The sequence below is a fragment of the Neophocaena asiaeorientalis genome, unplaced genomic scaffold (genome assembly GCF_003031525.2).
Source record: "Neophocaena asiaeorientalis asiaeorientalis breed wild unplaced genomic scaffold, Neophocaena_asiaeorientalis_V1.1 scaffold67, whole genome shotgun sequence".
NCBI lineage: Eukaryota > Metazoa > Chordata > Mammalia > Artiodactyla > Phocoenidae > Neophocaena > Neophocaena asiaeorientalis.
Window position 1 is genome coordinate 13,292,828 of NW_020173731.1, and position 12,546 is coordinate 13,305,373.

Sequence of the window (12,546 nt, forward strand, 5' to 3'; positions counted from 1 at the left end):
CAAACATCATTCTCAATGGTGAAAAATTGAAAGCATTTCCTCTAAGATCAGGAACAGACAAGGATGTCCACTCTCACCACTATAATTCAACGTAGTTTTGGAAGTCCTAGCCACGGCAATCAGCAAAGTAAAAGAAATAAAAGGAATACAAATTGGATAAGAAGAAGTAAAACTGTCACAGTTTGCAGATGACATGATACTATACATAGAGACTCCTAAATATGCCACCAGAAAACTACTAGAGCTAATCAATGATTTTGGTAAAGTTGCAGGATACAAAATTGATGCACAGAAATCTTTCATTCCTATACACTAATGATGAAAAATCTGAAAGAGAAATTAAGGAAACACTCCCATTTACCACTGCAACACAAAGAATAAAACACCTAGGAATAAACCTACCTAGAAAGACAAAAGACCTGTTTGCATAAAACTATAAGACACAGATGAAAGAAATTAAAGATGATACCAACAGATAGAGAGATATACCATGCTCTTGGATTGGAAGAATCAATATTGTGAAAATGACTATACTGCCCAAAGCAGTCTACAGATTCAATGCAATCCCTATCAAATTACCAATGACATTTTTTATGGAACTAGAACAAAAAATCTTAAAAGGAACTAGAACAAAAAATCTTAAAATTTGTATGGAGACAGAGAAGACCCCAAATAGTCAAAGCAGTCTTCAGGGGAAAAAAACGGAGCTGGAGGAATCAGACTCCCTGACTTCAGACTATACTACAAAGCTACAGTAATCAAGACTATATGGTACTGGCACAAAAACAGAAACATAGATCAAAGGAACAAGATAGAAAGCCCAGAGATAAACCCATGTACCTATGGTCACCTAATCTATGACAAAGGAGGCAAGGATATACAATGGAGAAAAGACAGTCTCTTCAATAAGTGGTGCTGGGAAAACTGGATAGCTACATGTAAAAGAATGAAATTAGAACACTCCCTAACACCATACACAAAAATAAACTCAACATGGATTAGAGACCTAAATGTGAGACCAGACACTATATAGCTCTTAGAGGAAAACATAGGAAGAAAACCCTTTGACATAAATCACAGCAAGATCTTTTTTGATCCACCTCCTAGAGCAATGGAAATGAAAACAAAAGTAAACAAATGGGACCTTATGAAAATTCAAATCTTTTGCACAGCAAAGGAAACCAAAAACAAGACAAAAAGACAACCCTCAGAATGGGAGAAAATGTTTCATGAAGCTCAATATTTAAAAAACAAACAACCCAATCCAAAAATGGGCAGAAGACCTAAATAGACATTTCTCGAAAGAAGACATACAGATGGCCAAGAAGCACATGAAAAGCTGCTCAACATCACTAATTGTTAGAGAAATGCAAATCAAAACTACAATGAGGTATCACCTCACACCAGTTAGAATGGCCATCATCAGAAAATCTACAAACAACAAATGCTGGAGGGGGTGTGGAGAAAAGGGAACCCTCTTGCACTGTTAGTGGGAATGTAAGTCGATACAGCCACTATGGAGAACAGTATGAGTATGGAGGTTCCTTAAAAAATTAAAAATAGAACTACCATATGATCCAGCAATCCCACTACTGGGCATAAAGCCAGAGAAAACAATAATTCAAAAAGACACATGCACCCCGATGTTCATTGCAGTGCTATTTCCAATAGCCGGATCATGGAATCAACCTAAATGCCCATCGACAGATGAAGGGATAAAGAAGATGTGGTACATATATACAATGGAATATTACTCAGCCATAAAAAGGAACGAAATTGGGTCATTTGTTGAGACGTGGATGGATCTAGAGACTGTCATACGGAGTGAAGTACATCAGAAAGAGAAAAACAAATATTGTATATTGATGCATGTATGTGGAACCTAGAAAAATGGTACAGATGAACCAGTTTGCAGGGCAGAAATTGAGACACAGATGTAGAGAACAAATGTATGGACACCATGGTGGAAAGCCATGGGGGGATGGGAGTGGTGGTGTGATGAATTGGGCGATTGGGATTGACATGTATACACTGATATGCATAAAATTGATGACTAATAAGAACCTGCTGTATAAAAAAATAAATAAAATGTAAAAATTAAAAAAAGAGTAACTACGACCCTGCAGCTTGTGGAAAGGAGACCTCAAACACAATATTTTAGACAAAATGAGAAGACAGAGAAATATGTTGCAGACGAAGGAGCAAGGTAAAAACCCACAAGATCAAAAAAATGAAGAGGAAATAGGCAATCTACCTGAAAAAGAATTCAGAGTAATGATAGCGAAGATGATCCAAAATCTCGGAAACAGAATGGAGAAAATACAAGAAATGTTTACAAGGATCTAGAAGAACTAAAGAAAAAAACAAACAGTGATTAACAACACAATAACTGAAATTAAAAATACACTAGAAGGAATTGATAGCAGAATAACTGAGGCAGAAGAACAGATAAGTGAGCTGGAAGATAGAATGTTGGAAATAGCAGCCACAGAGAAGAATAAAGAAAAAGAACCAAAAGAATTGAGGACAGTCTCAGAAACCTCTGGGACAACATTAAACACGCCAACATTCGAATTATAGGTGTCCCAGAAGAAGAAGAGAAATAGAAGGGTCTGAGAATATATTTGAAGGGATTATAGTTGAAAACTTCCCTAACATGGGAAAAGAAATAGTCAGTCAAATCAAAAAGGCACAGAGAATCCCATATAGGATAAACGCAAGGAGAAACATGCTGAGACACATATTAATCAAACTAACAAAAATTAAATTCAAACAAAAAATATTAAAAGCAGCAAGAGAAAATCAACAAATAACATACAAGTGAATCCCCATAAGCTTATCAGCTGATCTTTTGGTAGAAATTGTGCAGGCCACAAGGAAGTGGCAGGAAATGTTTAAAGTGATGAAAGGGAAAAACCTACACCCAAGATTACTCTATCCAGCAAGGTTCTCATTCAGATTTGACTGAGAAATCAAAAGCTTTACAGACAAGCAAAAGCTAACAGAATTCAGCACAAGCAGAACAGCTTTGCAACAAATGCTAAAGGAACTTTTCTAGGCAGGAAACAGAAGAGAAGAAAAAGACCTACTAAAACAAACCCAAAGCAATTAAGAAAATGGTAATAGGAACATACATATTAATAATTGCCTTAAATGTAAATGGATTAAATGCGCCAACCAAAAGACACAGTCTGGCTGAATGGACACAAAAACAAGACCCATATGTGTGTTGTCTACAAGAGACCCACTTCAGACCTAGGGACACATACAGACTGAAAGTGAGGGGATGGAAAAAGATATTCCATGCAAATGGAAATCAGAAGAAAGCTGTAATAGCAATACTCATATCAGACAAAATAGACTTTAAAATAAAGACTGTCACAAGAGATAAGGAAGGACACTACATAATGATAAAGGGATCAACCCAAGAAGAAGGTATAGCAATTGTAAATATTTATGCACCCAACATAGGAGCACATAAGGTAAAAGTTAACAGCCATAAAAGGAGAAATTGACAGTAACACAATTATAGTGGGGGATTTAACACTCCACTTACACCAATGGATAGATCATCCAGACAGAAAATTAATAAGGAAACAGAAGCCTTAAGTGACATATTAGACCAGATAGACTTAATTGATATTTACAGGACATTCCATATGAAAGCAGAAGAATACACTTTCTTCTCAAATGCACACAGAACATTCTCCAGGGTAGATCACATCTTGGGTCACAAATCAACCCTTGGTAAATTTAAGAAAATTGAAATCATATCAAGCATATTTTCCAACCATGATGCTATGAGATTAGAAATCAATTACAGGGGAAAAAAACTGTAAAAAACACAAAACATGGAGGCTAAACAATATGATACTAAATAACCAAGAGATCACTGAAGAAATCAAAGAGGAAATAAAAAATACCTAAAAACAAATGACAATGAAAACACGATGACCCAAAACCTATGGGATGCAGCAAAAGCAGTTCTAACAGGGAAACTTATAGCAATACAATCCTACCTCAAGAAACAAGAAAAATCTCAAATAAACAACCTAACCTTACGCGTAAGCAACTAGAGGAAGAACAAACAAAACCCAACATTAGTAGAAGGAAAGAAATCATAAAGATAAGAGCAGAAATAAATGAAATAGAAATGAAGAAAATGATAGAAAAGGTCAAACTAAAAGCTGTTTCTTTGAGAGGCTAAACAAAAAATTGAAAAACGTTTAGCCAGACTCATCAAGAAAAAGAGGGAGAGGATTCATATCAATAAAATTGAGAAATGAAAAAGGAGAAGTTACAATGGACACCACAGAAATGCAAAGGGTAATAAGAGATTACTACAAGCAACTATAGGCCAATAAAATGAACAACCTAGAAGAAATGGAAAAACTCTTAGAAAGGTACAACCTTCCAAGACTGAACCAGAAAGAAATAGAAAATATGAACAGACCAATCACAAGTAATGAAATCGAAACTGTGATTAAAAATCTTCCACCAAACAAAAGTCCAGGGCCAGATGGCTTCACAGGCAAATTCTATCAAACATTCAAAGAAGAGCTAATACCTATCCTTCTCAAACTCCTCCAAATAATTGCAGAGGGAGGAACACTCCTAAACTCATTCTAGGAGGCCACCAACACCCTGATACCAAAACCAGACAAAGATATTACAAAAAAAGAAAATTACAGGCCAATATCACTGATGAACATAGACGGAAAAATCCTCAACAAAATGTTAGCAAACCAACTCCAACAACACATTAAAAGTATCATACACCAAGGTCAAGTGGGATTTATCCCAGAGATGCAAGGATTCCTCAATATATGCAAATCAATCAATGTGATACATGATATTAACAAATTGAAGAATAAAATCCATATGATCATCTCAATAGATGCAGAAAAAGTGTTCGACAAAATTCAACACCAATTTATGATAAAAAAAAAAAAACCTCTCCAGAAAGTGGGCATAGAGGGAACCTACCTCAACATAATAAAGGCCATATATGACAAACCCACAGCCAACATCATTCTCAATGGTGAAAAGATAAAAGCATTTCCTCTAAGATCAGGAACAAGACAAGGATGTCCAATCCTGCCACTTTTATTCAACACAATTTTGGAAGTCCTAGCTATGGCTATAAGTGAAGAAAAAGTAATAAAAGCTATCCAAATTGGAAAAGAAAAAATAAAACTGTCACTGTTTGCAGATGATATGATGCTGTACATGAAATTTCTAAAGATGTTACCAGATCAAACTACCCCTGGAATTTTTCACAGAACTAGAACAAAAACTTTCACAATTTGTATGGAGACACAAAAGAACCTGAATAGCCAAACCAATCTTGAGATAGAAAAACGGAGCAGGAGGGCTTCCCAGGTGGCACAGTGGTTGAGAGTCCACCTGCCGATGCAGGGGACGTGGGTTCGTGCCCCAGTCCGGGAAGATCCCACATGCCGTGGAGAGGCTGGGTCCGTGAGCCATGGCTGCTGAGCCTGTGGGTCTGGAGCCTGTGCTCCGCAACGGGAAAGGCCACAACAGAGAGAGGCCTGCATACCACAAAAAAAAAAAAAACAAAAACAAAAACAAAAAATGGAGCCGGAGGAATCAGGCGCCCTGCCTTTAGAATATACTACAAAGCTACAGTAATCAAGACAGTATGGTACTGGCACAAAAACAGAAATATAGATCAATGGAACAGGATAGAAAGCCCAGAGATAAACCCACCCACATATGGTCACCTTATCTTTGATCAAGGAGGCAAGAATATACAGTGGAGAAATGACAGCCTCTTCAATAAGTGGTGCTGGGAAAACTGGACAGGTACATGTAAAAGTATGAAATTAGAACACTCCCTAACACCATACACAAAAATAAACTCAAAATGGATTAGTGACCTAAATGTAAGACCAGACACTATCAAACTCTTAGAGGAAAACATAGGCAGAACACTCTATGACATAAATCACAGCAAGATCCTTTTTGACCCACCTCCTAGAGAAATGGAAATAAAAACAAAAATAAACAAATGGGACCTAATGAAATTTCAAAGCTTTTGCACAACAAAGGAAACCATAAACAAGACCAAAAGACAACCCTCAGAATGGGAGAAAATATTTGCAAATAAGCAACTGACAAAGGATTAATGTCCAAAATATGTAAACAGCTCATGCAGCTCGATATTAAAAAAACAAACAACCCAATCCAAAAGTGGGCAGAAGACCTAAATAGACATTGCTCCAAAGAAGATATACAGATTGCCAACAAAAACTTGAAAGAATGCTCAACATCATTAATCATTAGAGAAATGCAAATCAAAACTACAGTGAGATATCATCTCACACCAGTCAGAATGGCCATCATCAAAAAATCTAGAAACAATAAGTGCTGGAGAGAGTGTGGAGAAAGGGGAACACTCTTGCACTGTTGGTGGGAAGGTAAATTGATACAGCCACTATGGAGAACAGTATGGAGGTTCCTTAAAAAACTAAAAATAGAACTACCATATGACCCAGCAATCCCACTACTGGGCATATATCCTGAGAAAACCATAATTCAAAAAGAGTCATGTGGGGCTTCCCTGGTGGCGCAGTGGTTCAGAGTCTGCCTGCCGATGCAGGGGACGTGGGTTCGTTCCCCAGTCCGGGAGGATCCCACGTGCCGCGGAGCGGCTGGGTCCGTGAGCCATGGCCACTGGGCCTTTGCGTCCAGAGCCTGTGCCCCACAGCGGGAGAGGCCACAGCAGTGAGAGGCCCATGTACAGTAAGAAAAAAAAAAAAGAGTCGTGTACCAAAATGTTCATTGCAGCTGTATTTACAATGGCCAGAACGTGGAACCAACGTAAGTGTCCATCAACAGATGAATGGATAAAGGAGATGTGGCACATATATACAATGGACTATTACTCAGCCATAGAAAGAAACGAAATTGAGTTATTTGTAGTAACGTGGATGGATCTAGAGTCTGTCATACAGAGTGAAGTAAGTCAGAAAGAAAAAAACAAATACCATATACTAACACATATACATGGAATCTAAGGAAAAAAATGGTCATGAAGTACCTAGGGGCAAGACGGGAATAAAGACACAGACCTAGTAGAGAATGGACTTGAGGATATGGGGAGGGGGAAGGGTAAGCTGTAATAAAGTGAGAGAGTGGCACGGACATATATACACTTCCAAACGTAAAATAGATAGCTAGTGGGAAGCAGCCACATAGCACAGGGAGATCAGCTCAGTGCTTTGTGACCACCTAGAGGCGTGGGATAGGGAGGGTGGGAGGGAGGGAGACGCAAGAGGGAAGAGGTATGGGAACACAGGTATATGTATAATTGATTCATTTTGTTATAAAGCAGAAACTAACACACCATTGTAAAGCAATTATACTCCAATAAAGATGTGAAAAAAAACAAACAACAACAAACAAAGATGTTATCAGAAAACTACTAGAGCTCATCAATGAATTTGGTGAAGTCTCAGGATACAAAATTAATTCATAGAAATCTCTTGCATTCCTATACACTAACAACGAAAGATCAGAAAGAGATTAAGGAAACAATCCCATTTACCATCGCATCAAAAAGAATAAAATACTTAGGAATAAACCTCCCTAAGGAGGCAAAAGACCTGTACTCAGAAAACTGTAAGGTACTGATGAAAGAAAGCAAAGATGACACAAATAGAGGGAGAGATATACCACATTCTTGGACTGGAAGAATCAATATTATGAAAATAACTGTACTTCCCAAAGCAATCTACAGATTCAATGCAATCTCTATCAAATTGCCAAGGGCATTTTTCACAGAATTAGAACAAATAAATTTTACCTTTTGTGTGGAAACACAAAAGACCCCGAATAGTGAAAGCAATCTTGAGAAAGAAGAATGAAGCTGGAGGAATCAGGCTCCCTCACTTCAGACTACACTACAGAGCTATAGTAATCAAAACAGTATGCTACTGGCACAAAAACAGAAATATAGATCAATGGAACGGGATAGAAAGTTCAGAGATAAACCCATGCACCTATGGCCACCTAGTATATGACAAAGGAGGCAAGAATATACAATGGAGCAAAGACAGCCTCTTCAATAAGTGGTGCTTGGCAAACTGGACTTCTCCATGTAAAAGAATAAAATTAGAACACTGAATAACACCATACACAAAAATAAACTCAAAACGTATTAAAGACCTAAATGTAAGGCTGGATACTGTAAAACTCTTAGAGGAAAATATAGGCAGAACACTCTTTGACATAAATCACAGGAAGATCTTTTTCAATCCACCACTTGAGTAATGAAAATAAAAACAAAAATAAAGAAAAGGGGTCTAATTAAACTTAAAAGCTTTTGCACAGCCAAGAAAACCATAAACAAAATGAAAAGACAGCCCTCAGAATGGGAGACAGTATATGCAAACGAAGCAATTGACACGGGATTAATTTCCAATACACACAAACAGTTTATGCAGCTCAGTGTCAAAAAAACGAACAACCCAATAAAAAATGGGTGGAAAACCTAAATAGACATTTCACCAAAGAAGACATACAGATGGCCAACAGGCACATGAAAAGATGCTTAACATCACTAATTATTAGAGAAATGCCAATCAAAACTACAAAAGGTATCACCTCACACCAGTCAGAATGGCCATCATCATAAATCTACAAACAATAAATGCTAGAGAGGATGTGGAGAAAAAGGAACCTTCTTACACTGTTGGTGTAAATGTAAATTGGTAGAGCCACTATGGAGAACAGTATGGAGGTTCCTTACAAAACTAAAACTAGAACTACCATATGACCCAGCAATCCTACTCCTAGGCATATATCCAGAAAGAAACATAATTTGAAAGGATGCATGCACCTTGATGTTCATTGCAGAACTATTCACAATAGCCTAGACATGAAAGCAACATAAATGCCCATCGACAGAGGAATGGATAAAGAAATGTGGTACATATATACAATGCTATATTACTCAGCCATAAAAAGGAACAAAATAGTGCCATTTGCAGAGACATGGATGGACCCAGAGACTGTCATACAGAGTGAAGTAAGCCAAAAGGGAAAAATAAATATTGCATAATATCGCTTATATGTGGAATCTAGAAAAATGGTACAGATGAACCTATTTTCAAAGCACAAGTAGAGTCACAGAAGTAGAGAACAACTTATGGTTACCAAGGCAGGGAAAGGGGGTGGGACGAATAGACAGATGGGGATTGACATATATATCTATGTAAAATAGATAACTAATGAGAATCTACTGTATAGTACAAGGAATTCTACTCAATGCCCTGTGGTGACCTGAATGGGAAGGAAATCTAAAAATGAGCGGAGATACGTATATGTACATCTGATTCACTTTGCTGCACAGCAGAAACTAACACAACATTGTAAATCAACTATACTCCAATAAAAAATCAAAATAAAATAAAATAAAAGCTATTTATGACAAACCCACAGCCAATATCGTACTCAACAGTAAAAACCTGAAAGCCACCCTGCTAAAATCTAGAACAAGACAGTGATGCCCACTCTCACCACTTCTTTTCAACATAGTATTGGAAGTCCTAGCCACAGCCAACAGACAAGAAAAAGAAATAAAATGTATCCAAATTGGAAGGAAAGAGGTAGAATTGTCATTATATGCAGGTGACATGATACTATATATAGAAAACCCTAAAGATTCCACACAAAAACTACTAGAATTGATCAATGAATTCAGGAAGGTAGCAGGATACAAGTTAACATGCAGAAATCAGTTCCATTTCTTTACAGTAACAGTGAAATATCAGAAAGAGAACGTTTAAAACAAAAAAAAACCTTTTAAGATTGCACTAAAAAAAATACTTAGGAATAAACCTGACCAAGGAGGTGAAAGTGTTATATGCTGAGAACTGTAAAACATTAATAAAGGAAACTAAAGATGATTCAAAGAAATGGAAAGATATTCTGTGCTCTTGGATTGGAAAAATTAATATTGTTAAAATGGCCATACTAGCCAAAGCATTATACAGATTTAATGTGATCCCTATCAAATTACCCATGACACTTTTCACAGAACTAGAAAAAATAACCCTGAAATTTATATGGAACCACAGGAGACCCAGAACTGCTAAAGCAATCCTGAGGAAAAAGAACAAAGCATAACCCTCCCAGACTTCAGACAATGCTACAAAGTTACAGTAATCAAAACAGTGTGGTATTGGCACTGAAACAGATATACAGATCAATAGAACAGGATAGAGAGCTTAGAAATAAACCCACACACCTATGGATAATTAATCTTTAACAAAATAGGCAAGAATATACAATAAGGAAAAGACAGTACCTTCAGCAAGTCATGCTGGGAAAGCTGGACAGTTGCATGTAAATTAATTAAGTGAGAACACACCCTCACACCATACACAAAATGGCTTAAAGACTTTTAAACATAAGATAAGACACCATAAAACTCCTAGAAGAGAATTTAGGCAAAACATTCTCTTATATAAATTGTACAAATGTTTTCTTATGTCAGTCTGCCAAGGCAATAGAAATAAAAACAAAAATAAACAAATGGGTCCTAATCAAATTTACAAGCTTTTGCACAGCGAAGGAAACCATAAACAAAACAAAAAGACGATACGGAATGAGAGAAAATATTTGCAAACAATGCAATTGACAAGGGCTTAATTTCCAAAATATACAGACAGCTCATACAACTCAACAAAAACAAAAAAACAAACAACCCAGTTGAAGAATGAGCAGAAGACCTAAATAGACATTTCTCCAAACAAGACATACAGGTGGCCAATAGGCACATGAAAAGATGCTCAACATTGCTAATGATTAGAGAAACGCAAATCAAAACTACAATGAGGTATCACCTCATACCAATCAAAATGGCCATTATTAAAAAGTCAAATAACAAATGCTAGAGAGGGTGTGGAGATAAGTAGTAGTATTGCCACCTACACCGTTGGTGGCAATGTAAGTTGGTACAGCCACTATGGAAGACAGTATGGAAGTTCCTCAGAAAACTAAAAATAGATTCACTATATGATCCAGCAATCCCACTCCTGGATATATATCCAGACGAACCTATAATTTGAAAAGATACGTGCACTATTCACAATAGCCAAGACATGGAAACAACCTAAATGTCCATCAATGGATGAATGGATAATGAAGATGTGGTACATGTATATGAGTGAATACTACTCAGCCATGAAAAAGAATGAAATTTTGCCATTTGCAACAAGATGAATGGTCCTGGAGGATATTATTCCTAATCAAATAAGTCAGAAAAAGACAAATACTCTATGTTATCACTTATATGTAGGATCTAAAAAGTGAAACAACAAATGAATATAACAAAACAGAAATAGACTCACAGATATAGAGAACAAACTAGTGGTTACCAGTGGGGGGAAGAAAGGGGGAGGGGCAAGAGAGGGGTAAGGGATTAAGAGGTACAAACTACTATGTATAAAACAAATAAGATACAAGGATACAGTGTACAGTACAGGGAATACAACAAATTTTTACAATAACCTTAGATGGAGTATAAATTATAAAAATATTTAATCACTATGCTGCACACCCAAAACTAATATAATATTGTAAATCAACTATAATTAAAAAATAAATAGGGCTTCCCTGGTGGCGCAGTGGTTGAGAGTCCGCCTGCTGATGCAGGGGACACGGGTTCGTGCCCTGGTCCGGGAGGATCCCACGTGCCGCGGAGCGGCTGGGCCCGTGGGCCATGGCTGCTGAGCCTGCGCGTCTGGAGCCTGTGCTCCGCAACGGGAGAGGCCACAGCAGTGAGAGGCCTGTGTACCGCAAAAAAAAATAAATAAATAAATAAATAAATAAATAAATAAAAGAAATTCAAGAAAGAACAATAGATTAAACTCAAAGAAATTGAAGGAAGAAAATGATAAGAAGCAGAATTAATAAAATAGAAAACAATACAGCGGATCAATAATATCAAATTTTGTTTCTTGAAAAGTCTAATAAAACTGCTGAAACTCTGGCAAGAATGATCAAGTGAAAAAAAGAAGACACAACTCAAAAATACCAGGAATGTAAAGGAGGACACAAATTTACATAGGCTACAAGGGCTTTAAGAAGATAATATTAAGAAAAATTTTGTGCCAAATATTTGAAAATTTAGGTGAACTGGAAAATTTTCTAAAAAAAAAAAAAACTTACCAAAACTAACTCAAGAAGAAAAAAATCTGAATAGTCTTTTAGCCAGTAAAGAAATTGAGTCAGTAGTTCTACCAAAAATTCAAGAATTAAGTAATTCCAATCTTACAAAAACTCTTCCAGAAATATAAACAATGAAAAATTGTGAACTCATTTTATGAACCTAGAATAATCTTAATACCAAATCTAGATTTTAAAAAAGCATGAGAACAGAATTTTAGGCCATTTTGTTTATTAACATACATGCAAAATCTAAACAAAATATTAGCAACCAGATAGAGCAACATGTAAAAATGTACTACATCTTGACAGAGATAGGTTAATTCTAGAAATAAAAGTTGCCTTATAATT